At 37.3% G+C, this 18581-nt stretch overlaps 1 long non-coding RNA gene across 3 annotated transcripts in view; it reads left to right on the top strand.

Moving 5' to 3' along the window:
• Positions 1-18581, top strand: part of LOC143685137 (uncharacterized) — a 34667-nt gene that overhangs the window by 1294 nt on the left and 14792 nt on the right. The gene's annotated exons all lie outside the window — the stretch shown is intronic.

Genomic DNA, 18581 nt, shown 5'->3' with positions numbered 1-18581 from the left:
TTGTTTGAAATTGTTATATACTCCAGAAAAGGCATTTTTTTTTCTTAATTCAATCTTGTGGGGGCAGACCTATTGTTTAGGGTGGAAACTTAGATTGGATTGTTTCCATGGCGATATAATATGTCCAGACTTGAGTGTGATAATTGGGCATGCCACGTCTCCATTTGATTACTTCAATGGAGATGTGGCATGCCCAATTGTGGGTATGGCCTTTCATTAGATGGAGGTGTAACTCTGCCCATTCAAGGTGGGTCTTGATTAGATTACTGGAGTACTTTAAAAGCGGAAATATTTTGGAGAAATCTCACATGTAGATGCAGACACAAACGTTTGGAAATGCAGAATACCAGGAGATCCAGGAGCTGAGAAATCTGACAGAAGCTAGACAAGAGTCCAGTGTTGACAGAGACACAGATATTTGAAGATGCTTGGAGTGTTGACAGAGAGAGCAGATACTTAAACATGGATGTTTGGAGATGCAAAGCCCAGCAGTCGTTGCCACGAGCCTTCCCATGAAGCAAGCCAGAATCCAGAGTTGTGTCCTAGAGGAGCTAAGTGAAGGCCCAGAGATGCTTAGAGAGGAAACCACTGGCATCAGAAGCTGGAAGCAACAGAATTGGGACACCAACCATGTGCCTTCTCATGTGACAGACGTTGGCCTATCTTGAGTCAAGGTGTCTTTCTCTGGATGCCTTAGTTTGGACATTATTATGGCCTTAGAACTGTAAACTTGCTACCTAATAAATTTCCTTTTTAAAGCTTTTCCTTTTCTGGTATATTTCATTCAAGCAGCACTAACAATCTAATACAGGTGGTGGCTCTCATTCAAGTAATTCAGACCACAGGGACTGGAAAACAGAAACATTTTAAACTCTACTTCTACCTTGGCCTCCATCTCAACCATGCCCCTGGAAGGGACAAGGCCTGCTATGAATTGAATGCATCACAAAGCTTTACATGGTGGGGAGCTGCAGGGTGACAAGCACCACATGCTGGGCAGGATAGGGAAAGCACAGAATCAAGAGGCTTCACAGGAAAGACTGGCATCCTGCTGGGTCTCATCCTCAGAGAAACTTGATATGGATTACATCCTTCTCCTGAGATCTGGGCCTGTCTTGTCCAGGAAAATCTGATTTGGGTCAATCATATCTGGGGATACCCTCCCCCAAAAAACTTTCATATAAGAAGGACAAGAACCAGAAAAACAAGAGCTGAAAATTTATGATCAGTTAAATAGAAGTTAAACTAGAGGTCTATAATAAGTTGAAATGAATGAACAGATAAAAAACAAAGCCAAGAAAATTGTAGGTAGAATAGAGAAAACAACCTCCAGAATAAACTTATCAAGGAAATCAGATGCCTAGACACCAGCAAAAAAATCATGTCATACTAGGAAGCACACAGATACGGCCCAGTCAAAGGAACAAACTAATACTTCACATGAGATATAAGAGTTGAAACAACTAATTAAAGATGTTCAAACAAACCTAAATCAAAGAGTTGAGGACAGATAAAGCAAAAGAGATGGAGGCTATAAAGAAGACATTGGGTGACCAAAACAAAATAAAATAAAAGAACTTGAAAGCATAAAAACACAAAATGTCAGAACTTATGGGAATGAAGGCAAGATAGAAAGGATGAAAAAAACACAATGGAGAATTTCAATAGCATATTTGAAGAGGCAGAAGAAAGGATTAGTGAACTAGAGGATGAGACATCTGAAATCTGACATATAAAAGTACAGATAGGGAAAAGTGGAAAAATATGATAGGGTCACAGGGAATTTAATGGTAGTATGAAGAGAAAGGAAAAGGGGCAAAAAGAATAATGGAGGAAATATTCACTAAAAATTTCCCAACACTTAGATAGGCATAAAATTAATGATCCCAGAAGTGCAGCATATCCCAAGCAGAATAGATCTGATAGAACTATTCCAAGATATTTAATCAGATGGTCCAATGTCAAAGACAAAGAGAGAATTCTGAAAACAGCAAGAGAGAATCAGTTCATCACATACAAGGGAAACTCAGTAAGATTATGCATGGATTTCTCAGCAGAAATCATGGAGGCAAGAAGGCATCATATATTCAAAATACTGAAAGAGAAAAACTGCCAACCAAGAATTCTGTATCTGGCAAAACGGTCCTTCAAAAACAAGGGAGAGTTTAAAATACTTTCAGACAAACAGACACAGAGAGTTTGTAAACAAGAGACCTGCTCTACAAGAAACACTAAAAGAGGTACTACAGGAAGATAGGAAAAGACAGGAGAGAGAAGTTTGGAGAAAAGTGTAGAAATGAAGACTATCAGTAAGAGTAAAAAGAAAGAAAAATAACAAATGACACATAAAATTGAAAAGAAAAAGTAGTGGAAGAAAGTATTGCCTTTACAGTAAAAACATTAAATGTTAATGGATTAAACACCAGAAGGACAGCTAGAGAATAAAAACTGGGACTGTATAACTTAGTAAAACCTAGGAGGGCCAATGATGGTGATTAAATGTACAAATGAAATTAATTTTTAAATGTGGGAGAACAAATGAATGTCAGTATTGCAAAGTGTTGAAAATGGGATAGTATATGGAAAAATACAATCAATGCAAATTAGGGTCTATAGTTAACAGCAACATTGTAATATGCTCCCATTAGTTGTTAACAAAGGTGATATACCAAAACTACATGTCAACAAGAGGAGAATATAAGGGAGGGCTATGGAATTCTTATTTTTTATTTCTCACTCTTTCCCCTCTTTTTCTTTCTTTGCTGAAGAAGTGGAAATGTCCTCACAAAGATTGTGGTGGTGAATGCATTAACTATGTGATTATACCAGGAACCATTGGCAGTTTACTTAGGAGAGATTCTATGTTGTGTGAATAAAACTGTCTAAAAATAAACAGGAAGAAACTAGTGCCAGAGAAAATGTGGAGAGAGAGAGAGATGAATCTATTCACTGTTGATAGGAAAGTAGATTCATGCAGCCCCTCTGAAGGGCAGTGTGGTGGTTTGGTTTCACAGGAGGCTGAATAAAAGGTTTCCATATGATCCTGCAACCCCATTTTAGGTATATATTTGGAACTTAAAGCAGGGATATGAGTGAGTATTTGCACACTGGTGTTCATGGCAGCAGTATTCACAATTTGCATTGAATGGAGGTAGCTTAAGGGGTACTTTGATGAAAGGAAGGGTGAACCGTGGTTTATACATACAATGGAATATTGAGTGACTGCAAGAAGGAATGAAGTCGTGAGACATGCAATTAAGTGAATGAAACTTGAGGACATTGTATTTAGTAAAATAAATCAGAAACAAAAAGACAAATATTGTAAGGCCTCCCTAGCATGGACTAACTACAATGAGAATTGATTTCAAGAGCATAGGTTATCAGGGGAGAGACCATAGGCAGAGATTACATGGTCAGTCATTAAGGAGTCCTGAGTGTTCAGTAAGGCTTATTGTAAAGTTCTTCAAGATGGTAAGCTCTTACAGCAGTCGCATCTGTTCCTGAGTTGTAACTGCTATTTCTAAATTCTGACATGTGGAGCTCTTTGTGTATAACCTAGTTGTTCCCTGGAACTTTGCAATCTGTGTGACACCTGAGACTCAGAGTTAGAGTTCCCCCTATAACAACTGCTAAAGAAGCTGAAAAATATGTCAGGTGTTGGGGACCAGAGGCTAACCTAAGATGGCAATTGAGCCAACATGGCCACCCCGGCTAATGCAATGGCATCTATATAGTACAACAAGGTTCTTCATGGAAATAGGTTCCCGCCGGGACCTTCCCGCCGGCGCGAACTCCCCACCAATTATCTAACCAGCCCTTCCCACCGGCGCGAACTCCCTCCTATCATAATGCTCCACATACCCTACTCCCTCCCCAAGTCGGTATATATACACCCGGCTTGCTTAATAAAATTTGCAGCTTGATCAGAATCCTGTCTTACTGTCCTTCTTGCGTCTCTCTGTCCCATAGCCATTCTTCCCTCAGCAGGTGGCGGACCCCGTTGACTGTCCTGCGGGTCAGGACAGTCAGGCTTCAATTAGAAATATGAATGAAGCTGATCTGGCTAGGACAAAGGTAAATCAGAATAGAGGGTAACAGATGATATTGACTGTGTTTTTAAACTTCAACTTCTGTGTGAGACCAAAGGAAGATATGTTTACTTGGTGCAAAATTTGTATTTTCTGCAGCATACCATCTAATTTATCTTCTATGTTCAGTTTATTTGAACACTATAATTACATGGAATCTTGAATAGAGAGTGAGATCTTGTTGGTTTGTACAGGTTCATGTAATACCCTGATATATGCCAGAGTAATCTGGGCAGAAAATTAAATATATATATGTTTGCAAAGTCCCCTTGAGGGGCTGAGGAAAATGTGGAAATATTAACTCCCCTGCCTCAGGAATTCCTGATATTCTCACAAGCATTAGGGACTACAAGGCCCTCCATCTTGGAACTTGCCCTTATGAAAATTAAATTCATAAAATTTAATTTTCGAAGGAGAGTTAAACCTACTTATAATTAAGCCTAAGAGTCACCCCAAGAGAACCTTTTTTGTTACTTAGATATGGTTTCTCTCGTGAAGTCAATTCTGCAAATGAACTCACAACCTTCCCCTCTATGTGGGACACGACTCCCAGGGATAAGCCTGGCCTTGGCATTGTGGGATTGAGAAAGCCTTCTTGACCAAAAGGGAGAAAAGAAATTAAACAAAATGAAGTTTCAGTGGCTAAAAGATTTCAGAATTGATAGGTCATTCTGTTTGTTATTCTTATGTGCTATGTAGATATTCCTTTCTAGTTTCTAGGGTATTAGAATAGCTAGAAGGAAATATCTGAAACTGTTAACTTGTATTCCATTGACTGTGATTCTTTTTTTTTTTTTAAATATTTTTATTGCTAAAGTAACATACAGATACATTCTTAACATACAAACATTCAATATATGGTATAAAATTAATGGCTCACAATATTATCACACAGTTTTATATTCATCACCATAATAATTTTTTAGAACCTTTGCATCATTCCAGAAAAAGAAATCAAAAGAAAAAACTCATACATACCATACCCCTTAACCTTCCCTTTCATTGAACACTAGTATTTCTGGCTACCCCATATATTTGAACCTTTGTTCCTCCTATTATTTGTTTATTTTTTAAATCTGTATTTTTTACTCATCTGTCCATACCCTAGATAAAAGGAGCATCAGACACAAGGTTTTCACAATCACATAGTCACATTGTAAATGTTATATCTTCACATAATCATCTTCAAGAGTCAAGGCTACTGGAACACAGCTCAACAGTTTCAGGTACTTCCTTTAGCCACTCAAATACATTCATAAACTGAAAAGGAATACCTGGATAATGCGTAAGAATAACCTCTTGGATAACCTTTCAACTCTATCAAAATCTCTCAGCCACCGACACTTTATTTTTTCTCATTTCTTTCTTCCCCCTTTTGCTCAAGAAGTTTTTCTCAATCCCTTGGTGCCAGGTTCCAGCTCATTCTGTGATTTCTTTCCCACATTGCCAGGGAGATTTATATCCCTGGGAGTCATGTCCCACATAGCAGAGGAGGGGAGTTGATTCACTTGCCATGTCAGCTTAGAGAGAGAGAGAGAGGCCACATATGAGCAACAAAAGAGGTTCTCTGGGGCTGACATTTAGGCCTAATTTTAAGTAGGCTTAGCCTATCCTTTGCAGGAATAAATTTTATAGGGGCAAACCCCAAGTTGGGGGCTCAGCATATTGATTTGGTTGTCCCCACTGCTTGTGAGAATATCAGAAATTCTCCAAATGGGGAAGTTGAATCTTTCCCCTTTTCTCCTCAATCCCATAAAGGGACCCTGCAAATACTTCTTTTATTCACTGTCCAAATCACTCTGGGATTTGTTGGGGCATCACACTAACCTGGACAAATCAACGAAAACTCATGCCCTATTCAAGATACCCTGTACTTATGGTGTCCAACTAAACTGACTATACAAGTTAAAGTAGGAAACACACGACCCAAAATACAGATTTTGCACCAAATAAACATCTCTCCTTTTAGTTTCACACAAAAGTTGAAGTTTTAAGATATGGACGCTATCATCCATATCTTCTGATACACTTTAGTCCTAACCAGATCAGCTTCATTTTTATCTCTACTCGATGTCTGTTCACTTTTTCAACTTTTTAAACAGTTCCTATATGGGGAACTGCTGACATTCATAGCTTCAGAGCTCTGACTCTGAGTCTCACAGTAGCCGTGATCCTTGAAGACGATTGTATAACTATATAGCTTTTACAGTGTGACCATGTGATTGTAAAAATCTTATGGCTAACCCTTTATACTATGTAGGGGCAGATGAGTAAGAAAATAAAGACAAAAAAATAAATAAAAGGGATATCAGGAGTATGGGATGTTTTGGGTGTTCTTTTTCATTTTTATTTTTTCAGAGGATTGAAAATGTTCTAAAATTGATGGTGGTAATGAATGCACAACTATATGATGTTACTGTGAACCATTGATTGTATATGTTGGGTGATCATATGGTATGTAAATATGTCTCAATAAAATTGCACTAAAAAAAAAAAACAACTAAAACAGAGACAGTCAAGTTTAATGGTTAAGAGAAAGAACCCTGGAACCAGGCAGTCTAGGTTTGAATCTCAGCTCTGCCATTAGTAGCTGTGTGACTTTTGACAAGTCAGTTAGCCCTTCTGTGCCTCAGTTTCCTCTTTAATAAAGTAAAGAAGATAAAACAGCCCCCACCTCATGATGATGATTCAATGAGAAAATATATATAAAGTCTTTAGAACAATCCCTGGAACATAGACGCCCTCTATCTGGGTTTAATCTGCGCTCATCTCTTTTTACAAATCAGGAAGCTGAGGCACAGAAAGACAAAATGATTTACTCAGGACTACAGTATTACTTAGGGGTAAAACCTGGATTCCCATTCACCACACCAAACTGTGTTGAGCACTGGTTGTGTTATCAACCATTCATCTCTCCCCAATACATTTTTGTTTATTTAGACGATGAAGAGGAAGTTAATTCTTTTTGAATTCATCTGTCATTTCTACTTCCCACTTTCATCTTAAAATGTTCCAGCTGCTTTCCAGATCGTATTCTTCCACTCTGCTGTGCTTTTTATTTTAACATGTACCATTTCAATTTCCCAAAACACAGGGTAATTCATCATCATGTTAAAAAACAAAACAAAACAAAACAAAAAAGCCTGAGCAGAAACACAAAGTACATTTTTCTCCAGGAAACTACCTTAGTCTCAAGCACAGACAGAGAAACCGCAGTGGCACCTTCAGCAAGCATACACATCAGCAAGTGTATTAATAATGTCCCTGTAAAGAACTGGTCCAGCTCAGCCAGAACTGTTTATGATTAAAAGATAAAGCAGGTCTTTGAAGACTGGCCAGATCTGTCTAATCACTGTACTACTCCAAGGCACTTAAAGTTTGCAAAGTTTTCCACATTGCAGAAATAAGCAGGCTGGCTATTACATTGCTCACATGGAGACATTTTCATAGATTTGTACGTGTAATAACCAAAGTCCTTCACTCCCCAGATGAACCCTATAATATCTGTGGTCCTAAGTAGTAACTCTCACACCACTTTATGCCAAAACCAGGCTGTGTCTGCCCAACCACAGAGCATGATTAGAAATAGGGGTCTGAGGTCAGTAACAAGAACAAGCAAACAGCTGAGGCTTCATAAGGGGAACTGATGTAATGGGGTGTATATTTAATATATTCTTGTATTTTCTAGAAGTTTATAGGTAGGCCAGAGGTTAGAATTTTATAGGTAGGTCAGAGAAGGGGTGGGATTCTGGACCTTTATTTAGGCCAGGTTCTCCCTCAGTATTTTTATCCCCAGTGGCACTTGTAGTGTCGCAAATTACCCTGAATAGCCAAGGCTGCAGTTAGCCCAGCGGGAGGTGGGACCTTACACCCAGCAGTTGGTTTGAGCAAGCACGAGCGAGCTCTGAGAAATCCTGAATACCACTGAGCACTGTGGCTCTCAAGGGTAGGGGAGCGTTGGATTTCTTGAGTTTTTCCTCTTTTCTTTTGAAATCTTTAAAAACAGAAACATAACCTTTACCTAGTAAAGTAGCCCACCCAAATATCACTTAGATTAAGGTAGAGAACATTACTGACAATCCAAAAGTTTCCCCTTTACCCCTTCCTTGTCATGACCCCCTAAATCCACAAAAGAAATCATCATTCACGTTGGCCTCACCATACAATTGTTTTGCATTCTTCTGAACTTTATCTAAATGGAATCATGCAGTGTATATTCTTTGGGGTCTGTTTTTTTCTGTTGTTTTTTGTTTTTGTCAACATTATGTCTGTAGGATTCATTCCTGTTGTTACATATGGGGTAATTTGTTCTTTTTCACATGTATATGATATGACTATGTTCATAGATACATAACATTTAGAATTAATATATCTTTTAGATGAATTGAACCTTAGATTACTATAAATATCTCTTTTATCTCTAGTAATATTTCTTGCCTTAAAACTTCTACTGTCCGATGGTAATAAAGTTGCATGAGATTTCTTTTAATTGCGGTTTGTATGCTCTGTCTTATAAGATTTATATATTTTAAAAATTGATGTGTTTCTGTATTCTTATAGTCTCATATTTAAGGTGTGTTCTTGTAAGCAATTTAGGTTCATGGTCTTTTATTTGGAAAAGTTAATCTATTGATATTTAATGTATGACTGATATATTTGGATTTAAATATATTGCCTTACTATTTATACTTGTCCTTTCTTCTTCTTGTCCCTTTTTGCTTCCCTTCATTTGTATTAATCAAGTATTTTTTTGAGGGAAGGTGAGTGAGGCATTTATTTTTTTGAATGTAGTAATGCTTTCAAGGGCATAAACATGTTAACATTTATCAGTTTCTACATTTTTAACATGTATAGTTTATTTTTTAATTATGGAAGTTTTGGATTTATAGAATATTCATGCATAAAGCACAGAATTCCCATTTACCACACTATTTAACATTTTGAATTGGTGTGGTACATTTATTACAACTGATGAAACACATTTTTATAATTATACTATTAACTATAGCCCCTTGTTGATGGTTCACTGTGTTGTGCAGCTCCATGAATCTTTTTATTTTAAATTCTTATTCTAGTACCATATATACAACCCAACATTTCCCCTTTTAAATACATTCAAATATTTATTTCGGTACTATTAGTCATGTTCACAGCGTGTATATCATCACCACCATCCGTCACCAAAACACATCTATTGCTCCAAATAGGAGCTCTATACATCTTAAGCTTTAGCTACCTGTTCTCATCCCTACCCTGTCCACTTACTTACACATATATTTGGATACATATTTGTATATTTACATATGTCATCACTATTGCAAATGGAATTTTCCTTTATATTTTTTTCATTTATAATTTTATGTCTATAACAATTATTCACCTATGAACCTTTATTTTTATTTGACCAGTGTGTTATTTTCTCTCATAAACTTCAAGATATTTTTTGATGAATTCTATTGCTTTTTCTTAGGTATATAATTTTATTACTGTATGTTTTTTCCTTTGTCCAATACACATAGGTCTGATTTAACATATTGGCCAGAAATTCTAGGTCATATTAGCAGAGGATCCATTTTTAGATTTACTTTCGTATTATCAAATGCAGGTGTGATGGATGCATAAGCTCAGAAAGGCAGTTTATTCATTCACAATAAGAAACATGCTCCAAAGGTTGTTTAAATTATCTATCTTCACGTTCTCCTCAATTCCGTGTTTTAGCCTTTAGGCTTTGTTCCCAAAAACTCCGCTGCAATTGCTATTGTAAAAGTCATCAAAAAAAAACAAAAAAAATTTCAATTTCTCAATCCTAGTTTTACTCAAATTTTTAGCAGCATTTGATAACATTGATCACATTCTCTTACTGAAGCATCTTCAATTGGTTTCTGGGACATTATATTGTTCAGATTTTCCTCTTACCCTCTAATTATTCTTTCTCAATCTCCTTTACAAGATCAACCTCTTTATCCTTTCCTCTGAATCTTAGAATGCCAAAGATCTCATCCTTAATTCCTTTTCACTCATCTTCTAGGTTATCTTCTCTACCCTCTTGTCTTTGAATACTGTGGTAGGCAGAATATTAACCTCCCCAGATTCCTGGCCTTTCATATACACACACCTTCTCCAAGCTGTGCAATCGAACCAAAATTTATGGAATGTAATTATGTCCCAAAACAGTTGGCAAGGTAGAGAGATTATTCAGGTAGGCCAGACCTAATCACATGAGTCACTGAAAAGCTGAGAGTTTTCTCTAGCTAGTCTCAGAGATTTGAAGAATGAGAAGGATTTGATGCACTGTTGCTGGCTTGAAGATGGAGGGGACTTTGTGGCAAGGACTTCAAATCACTTCTAGAAGATGAAAGCAGCCTCTGACTGACAGCCAGCAAGGACACAGGGACCTCAGTCCTGCAACCACAATGCACTGAATTCTTCCAACAACAAGAATGAGCTTAGAAGCAGATTTATCCCTAGAACCTCCACAGGAAAATTAAGCTCAACTGACAACTTGGTTTCAGCCTAGTAATACTCTGAATAGAGAGCCCAGTCACACCATGCCAGACTTCTGACCCAGAGAAATGTGAACAAATAAATGTGTTGTTCTAACTCAATAAGTTTGGAGTTGTAACAACTCCAAATATAGAATACAAATAATGCCTATATTCTGATAACTTAAATGTATATCTCCTGATCATTCCTTTATCTTTATCTCCAGTCTCATATATCTAAGTACCTACACAACATCTTCTCTTGATTTCTACTAAACACCTCAAATATAATATCAATAAAAATAATTCTAGACTCTATCCCATTACCAATATCTATCTGTGGTGGATAGTATGTTATCAACATTGGCATCAAAAACATCACTTTGTATTATCTCCTCTGCCATTCACAGGAGAAAATGGGAACCAAGTTCCCCAAAGTCCTCTGTTCAGAATGGTCCCCATTTAGAATTTCCTAGTGATGGGAACACATAGAAGATTTAGAATGTAAGAAAGAAGGTGAACTTTACTAACTACAGATAGTTACATACTGACATGTGGGCAAGTGAAAGATTCACTGCATCTTCCTGGGGAGCACTTGAGAGCTTCCCACTTCACTGCTACAAACTGAGACAATTGCTTGGTACTTCCAAGAGATTTTTGGGTATTGGAGACTTTGTGGGAGCTTTGGAAAATTACTGACTTTTGTATGGAAGGCTGAGATCTTCAGTGTCTGCTCTGCTGAACCCTCAGTGTAGGTCTCCTTGATCTCTTTTCCTCAGCTCTTCTAACAGTGGTATAAGACTTAAATTCCCTGTCACCTGGGTGCATAGAGTAGCTTGGGGTTTTTCTAATCAAACCCTGCCTGATCTTTCTGCCTTCCTCATCAAAGTAAATGTCATTTCCATTTACTTATGAGCTCATGCCCTAACGTAGGGTTCATCCTTCATTCCTGTTTTTCCCCCTAAAATACATGTAATATATCCACATGAATTGTTGAACCTACTTTCAAATTATATCCATAACCAGACCATTATCATTACCTACATCAGGGCCATTTTAGTGCAAGCCACCATTATTATTACCCACACTATGACAATAATTGGGTGCTCATGATTCCATCCCCCATTCAAGCATTCAAGGGATGGACAGATTTTTTTTTTTTTAATTAACAAAAGATTCCATTTTTTTGCCATAAGTTCTTGAAGAACATTAAAGGGTTGCTCATATATAATCCCCAGTGACTGTTCTTAATCCATTGGTTTTCTTCCACCAGATACAGAGACTCCCACATGCCATTTCTTCAGATTCAATTCTTTCAGTCTCAGTTCTCCATGGCTTTTTCTCTCTCCCTTCTTCACACTAGATCTGATTTTATTTTTTGACTTATTTTTCTTTCAGCTGGTGATAATCTTTTTTCTTTTGACAGAAAAGGCATCAACATGAGCAAAGATTTTTCTTTATAGGGACAGGTGAACACTCCTGTGTTTATACTTTTTTGTGCCTGTCTGTATTGTCCTTACAAAGTTTGGTAACTAGTAAAATGCTTCAGTAACTTAAAAGTACTCTGTGAGAATAAGAATTTTTGGTTTTCTGAAAAAATATTAACTATAAAGCCCACATAAGTTTAGAAGAAGACATCTCTTATAGGTCACCCTCTTCTGCCTCCTTTCCATGATTGTCTTCTAGACGCTGTACAGTATTTGGCAGAGGAAGATTGAGACATTCAGATGCAGGTTGAAAAGGTAATTCCTATAAATGCAAGGTATAATAGAAACTGCAACTGTGATATGGTGACCATAAGGTATCAATTGAATTTATGTTCATAAATCAATCAGGAAAGAGTCTGTCAGACAGAACCATGTGGGTATTATTGAGAAAGTGAGTCTGAGAAAGTATGGAGACGAGTATGATGTTTGAAATTTCTTTAGAATGACAGGCTATAAAATAAAACTTTCCATGGACAGTCTACTTATTTAGGTCCTAAAAGGGGTCTCTTCTTCCGAGGACAAAGGAGCCAGCCCATTACAGAATTTGCATTCCTGGATCAGACTTATTTACTCCTTTGGTGAAAATTTTGGAGATTTAGTCAAGATAGTTGACCCAACTCTACTGTTAATCAACGCTGCAAGGTGATGAAACAAAAATCAAATGGTATCTGGGGAAGGAATCAAGCTGGCAAGAAGATCTCTGGGAAATTGCCTGCTGCCTGGCAATAGATAAGGGACTAACACTTGAGATATGGACAGAGACAAATAAATCATCAAAATTAACATAAAAATGTGTATTCTGATTTGGAAAACTGTGGTAATGATTTTTAAAAGTGGACCTTTGTTCCATAATTGAATTTTAAAATTCTACTCCCATCCACAATCCTGACTCTGTCTCCATTTCCCCTCAATCTTCCCCATTTTAATTAATGGAACCACCATCTACCAAGATGCTGAAGCCACAGACTGAGAAGTTGTTCTTGATGTTTTGCTCCTCCCTAACATTTCCTAGCTGATCCAAGAATAAAACTTATGCATTACACCTCTTAAATCATTTAAACTATAAACAGTTGGACCACTCTCATTATTATAATCTAGGGACAGGCCATGATAATCTCTTACTTGGAAAAAAAGTACAGTCATTTTTCTGGAAACCCTTGACCCCTTTCTATTTATTCTCTACATAGCAGCAAGGGTTTTTTGTTTGTTTGTTTTTTAAGCAGCAATCTGGTTATACCACTCCCCAATTCTCGGATACGACCAAATCTTCAATTAAGAAGTTGTATCTTTAATTTGTATCCCATTATCAGTTGGCCCTTTTGTGATTGTGATGTAGTTTTCATTGATCCCCACTTTATGAATGAGGATATTGATTTTCAATAAGGTTAAGTAACTTACCCAACATAGCACAATTAAGGATTGAGTTCCTAAACTGTGATTCAGTTCTCTCTGATCTCCAGATATACTGGCAGCTTTTGCACCTTATATTTAGGAAAAGGGCATTTATTCTCTTCTCCTCCTTACAAGGAAAAGCTTTTTATGTTTTTCCATAGCTGACTCCTCCCAAAAGAAGTAGGGAGAATTCTGCATCTTGTATTTAAATACTTGGAATGTCAAATGGCTTTTGTGATTGAATCTCCAGCAGTTCTACATTCCTATTTAAGAAAGTAACAAGAAAAAAATCGTTGCATTTTCTGAGGCTAAGCTTTTAAAGTTCTTTTCTTACAATAAAGCATAATTCTGATTTTTCATAAATAAATGGGGTTTAGCAAGAACAACATTCTATTAATGAAAAATGCTTTTGCTTACTTTTCCAATAAATTTGGGTCTTTATTAATAAGAAAACTTTGTTTTAAATGGTATTTTAAATTTCATATTCAATTAAATTCAATAGAATATATTCAATATGTATATGGTGAGAGGATGTTGTAGAGAAAATTAAGCTGTGTTAAATTAAAGACCAGAGTTGGGTAAAAAAACCTGGGTTTACCACCTACCAAGTATATGAATGTATATAAGCCACTGATTCTTTCTAAATCTCCCTAAATCTAATTTGAAAAATGGGGTTAATTCATGTCTCAAAAGGTTATTGTGATGATTAACTGGGACAAAATATTGTGTAACTGGGACAAAATATTGTGCTCAGGTCATAGAAAATTTTCAGAAGGGTTGATTGTAACTGAAGTGAAATAGATGTACAAGCAATGTAGGATTATCAAGGTTGGAAGAGGTGATAGTAAATGAGGCAACTGGAAAGGTTTCAAGGAGTATTTAACATTTAAGCTGTCTCTGGAAGGGTGGGTAGAATGTCAATACGTGGAGATTACTGATGACAATATTCTAGTAGAGAAAATGGCATAAACAAAGATGGAAAAGTGAAGCTGTGATTCAGGAATTGACAATCATCAGGATTGACTTGATACAAAAGGTTTACTGAAGGAAATATGAGGAATTAAGGGGCTAATTAGACCAGGATATTCTATTTCAATCAAACTTAACACACCATCCACTGTAAGATGTATCATTATTTTATGCATCACAAAGAAAGAAAAAGCCAAAGAACTCTTTATGAAGCATAGATTTTTATTATATATCATCCTCATACATAAGTAGAAGGAAAATAAAAATAAAATAAGTTGGTTCAAGAATGCTTAGAATATCCTCACTTGCAGCACCCCGAATCCTTGTGACTCACAGGCATTGATGTCATGCATTTCTGTACAATGGTGTCCTCTGAGTCATAAAGAGTGCTAAGGATGTGACATTTCTTAAAGGAGTGCTTCACCATTGTCTCTGGGTTCTTCTCCAAGCTGCTGACACTCATTCTTCAAATTTTGATGCATTTTCTCATAACCAGCAGAGAGTTTAATGTTGGAACCAATTTTCAGAAGCGTTAAAATTGGGATGGGGAGGAGCACTGTGCTTCTTAGAAAATTATTGAAATTTGCTGCCTGTGCAAGACCTTGAATTATGTATATACTTTAAATAATTATATAAAACAGTATATATACTCTGTTTAGATTCCGTACTTCAATCTATAGTCAAATTGAAAAAAACACAATCAATGCTTTTGAATTAGATGTATGATTCATCCTGGCAGAGAGTATAGAGAGATGGAAGGGTGAGGAGCTCTGGGGTCCATGGGCTGGTGAGAAATGCAGATGATCTCAACCAGGGAAACAGCTGAGGCAATGGAAAGGAGAAGGGGATGCAAGAGGCTGTCCATGGGAATAGCATTCTATTGGGAAAGTTCATAGTATCTCCCTTTGTGATTTACACGTAAATCTAATCCTTTAAGTTAAATATTGTCTTTCTCAGCAATCATTTATCTTGACCCTGAAATAAGAAAAAAATCTGTGTCTAAAAAAGAAAATGGAAAATGCAAGCAGAAGTGATTACCCATAACTAAAAGGGAAGTGGGAAGATTTATAAAGAAATCTGGAAAGCTCTAGTTATCTAGACAACATGTTAAATTTCAGAGTCATGTACTGCTGACCAGAGAGCTGAAAATGAACTTCTAATATATTATATTTGACTAACACAGTAACAGTATCTGTTAATTTAAAAAGTTAATTAAACTTACAGCTCTTAAATAGGGCATGCATTTTCTTATTCACCACAGGCCCTGACACTAGTATATGTTGCCATTTCACACATTTGTTTTCTTTTTTTCTGTGCCTGAATTAATTTACATTTATAATCTCTGGTACGTGGATTGATAACACTGACCTTTTTCTTTCTTCCAGGGAAAATATTTCAAATCCAGCCTTTCATTTAAAGCACAATTATAGACTTTAGGATTACTACCCATCCCAATTCTTCATTCTTCTCCCTTACTGAATTTAGTTAACTAGATTTAGTCTGGGCAAAAATGAAGTATCAGAAAGAAATGGCCTCTTTGTAGTTGGCATTCAGTTTCATACTGCTTAGCTTTTCTGGAGATATTTGATGCTGCTCCTTTCTTGAAACTCTTTTTCTCTTGTCTCCTAATGTTGATGAAATTAATATTGACTACCATATTACCAGTTTCTGTTTTATTCTTTAATTCCTTGGGCCGAATCTATATGCTCTGGGTTTCCAGGCTCAAAGCCAGGAGATACAAACACAAGGAGAAGGATACTTGACAGAAGATCAAGAGCTAGAAAGCAGAACCTCAAGTTTTCAGCTGGAAAATGGTTCTTCTTTGTCTTGTTTATATTTGTCTTCTCACTTCCATTCTGAAGTATGTCATTCATTTGTTCAAGACCTCTTGGCTTCCTGGTTTCCACTATCAGTTTTGTAAACATACAATTGTGCCTGACAATGTGGGGCAGAGTGGGTTTTCCTCCCCATCCTTTGTCCCCATCTACTCACCTCAGACATACTGATTCTTATACCATACACAATCAAGCAGAGAAAGAGATAGGGCATTTAAAGTCCAAGCACGTGAGCAATTATGGAGAGGTTACTCATGATAGCAGGAGGTTCAAGGGTCTTGCCTCTTTGCTGTCTTCACCCCACATTAAGAATGGAACCAGATGAACTGAGAAGACTGAACTCTTCAGGAGTGTCACAAAGGGTTTAAAGGTCTTTTGTAGGGAGAATGTTGAGGGAACAGAGACAAGGTCTCAAGGGAAGCTTTTAGGAGCAAAATGGCCACATGGAGTCATGAGCAACCACATTACTTTAGATCAAAGCATCCATCCCCACTGGAAAGATCAGGTAGTAAATTGAAGAAAGAAAATGATCTTCACTGTAGACTCTGTGTATGTTGAAAATTATGATACGACATGAAGAAAAGGACTGCTTCATATATTCTCCAGGTCTTGGTGTATACTTGACCAACTGGTTCACTATTAACATTATAGTGCTATGATTCCATATGGAGCATCATTAACTATAACTGAATCCCAACCATAAAACCAGAACTTCATGGTGAAGGGCTACCTTCTAAGGCAGTAAACACATGGATGGGGTTAGAGGTGAGATGTGCGAGCAGGTTTGGATCAGAAGGAGTGCAATCCAGAGGGAGTCCACGAATGACTGAAGCAGGGAGAAGAGATGGAAATATGCTTGAGAGGCAAACTGAAGATAAGAACTCCAGATGTTGTATCAGACTGAAGGGACAGATGAGGGCTTAGGTCAGCAGGCTGATATACCTTTGCTTTGTGAAATCTCCAGAGGTCTGGGTTCCCTCCCATATCAAGAGCTGAGCTGGCCCCAGGATACTAACTGCAGAGGTCAAGTGGGGGAGAACTGAAGAGACATAACTCCCAGAAAATTGAAAAGCCATACATCCAAATAATTGACTTCCGAAGAAAGATGATAACAGAGGTTCAGTAACTCCTTGAAGTTCTTCCCCTCAGAAGTGGCTAGAGGTTCTTTCACTTCGTGCAATCATCAGCCATAGCCTGTCCATCCAGTTTGGTAGATCTGGACCAGCCTTACATTGCCCTTTCTGAGATAAATGGCATCACTTGAGCCTCCTGTGTTTGTGTGGTTATTACTTCTATTTGAGGTCCATCATATAGCAATTATCTTCTAAATGTAAAATCTTGAAAGAGTTAGCTTGTCTCTGCCACAGTCTACCCATAGTCAACACCTTCCTCTCTATAGACAATGCAAAATCTGCTTCTTTCCCCATTCTTATGACCATTTTTTAATTTCCTCCTTTAGATATTCTTCCTTATCCCATTCTCAAATGAATATGATCTAAATTAAAGTCAAATGATCAGTTTTGGCATCAAGGAGAAATGTTGATATATCCTTCATCCATATGGAAATATCTAATGTAGTTAGCCATGCATTTAATCATTCACTATAGATTTTTGAATACATAACAGCAAATTGTTCCCATTTTTGAGACTTGTGTGCATGCTAGACACTGAGTTAGGCACAGAATAGGTGCAGATGAGTGTGATTCAGTACGTGGCCCTGAGGAACCCCTAGGCTTATAGGGATATAGATAAAAGAAGAGCATACTGCATGGTGCATTCTACAGAAGAGCGATGCAGCAAGGAAATGTGAGGACAGTGGAGGGCATCTAATGCCCCTAGAGGCTGCCGTGGTAGAAGGGGAACAGCAGGACTGCCTTTAACCAAGAATCATAAAAACAGAAACAGTTGCTGGGGGCGGGGGCGGGGGGAGTGTTTTCTTGCTCAGAAGTCAAATCTCTTTCTATGGGTGGCTTTATTCCAGGATCTTTGGCAGGGATCCTGTGCAAACTGGTTCCCGGGAGCCAAGAAGTACTCGCAAGTAAGGTCCTTAAGTCATTTATATGTCCCATAGTCCTTATAAGAGCCCAGAAAGTATCAAAAATATGATGTGACTTTGGACAATGGTTCTGACCCACTTCTAAGCACGAACCAAGTTAAGGACTTTCTCTGTCAGGGTTCTCCAGAAAAATAGAACTAATAGGAGACAGATGATACAGATATAAATATAGATATAGATATAGTTATTAGTATAGGTAAAGATATAGATTATGAATACAGATAAATAGATAATCCCATAATTCCATAAACAAAACACCTCCACAACAACAC

The sequence above is a fragment of the Tamandua tetradactyla genome, chromosome 1 (genome assembly GCF_023851605.1).
Source record: "Tamandua tetradactyla isolate mTamTet1 chromosome 1, mTamTet1.pri, whole genome shotgun sequence".
NCBI classification, from domain to species: domain Eukaryota; kingdom Metazoa; phylum Chordata; class Mammalia; order Pilosa; family Myrmecophagidae; genus Tamandua; species Tamandua tetradactyla.
Note: the sequence above shows the minus strand (reverse complement) of the source record. Positions and strands in the feature narration are given on the sequence as shown.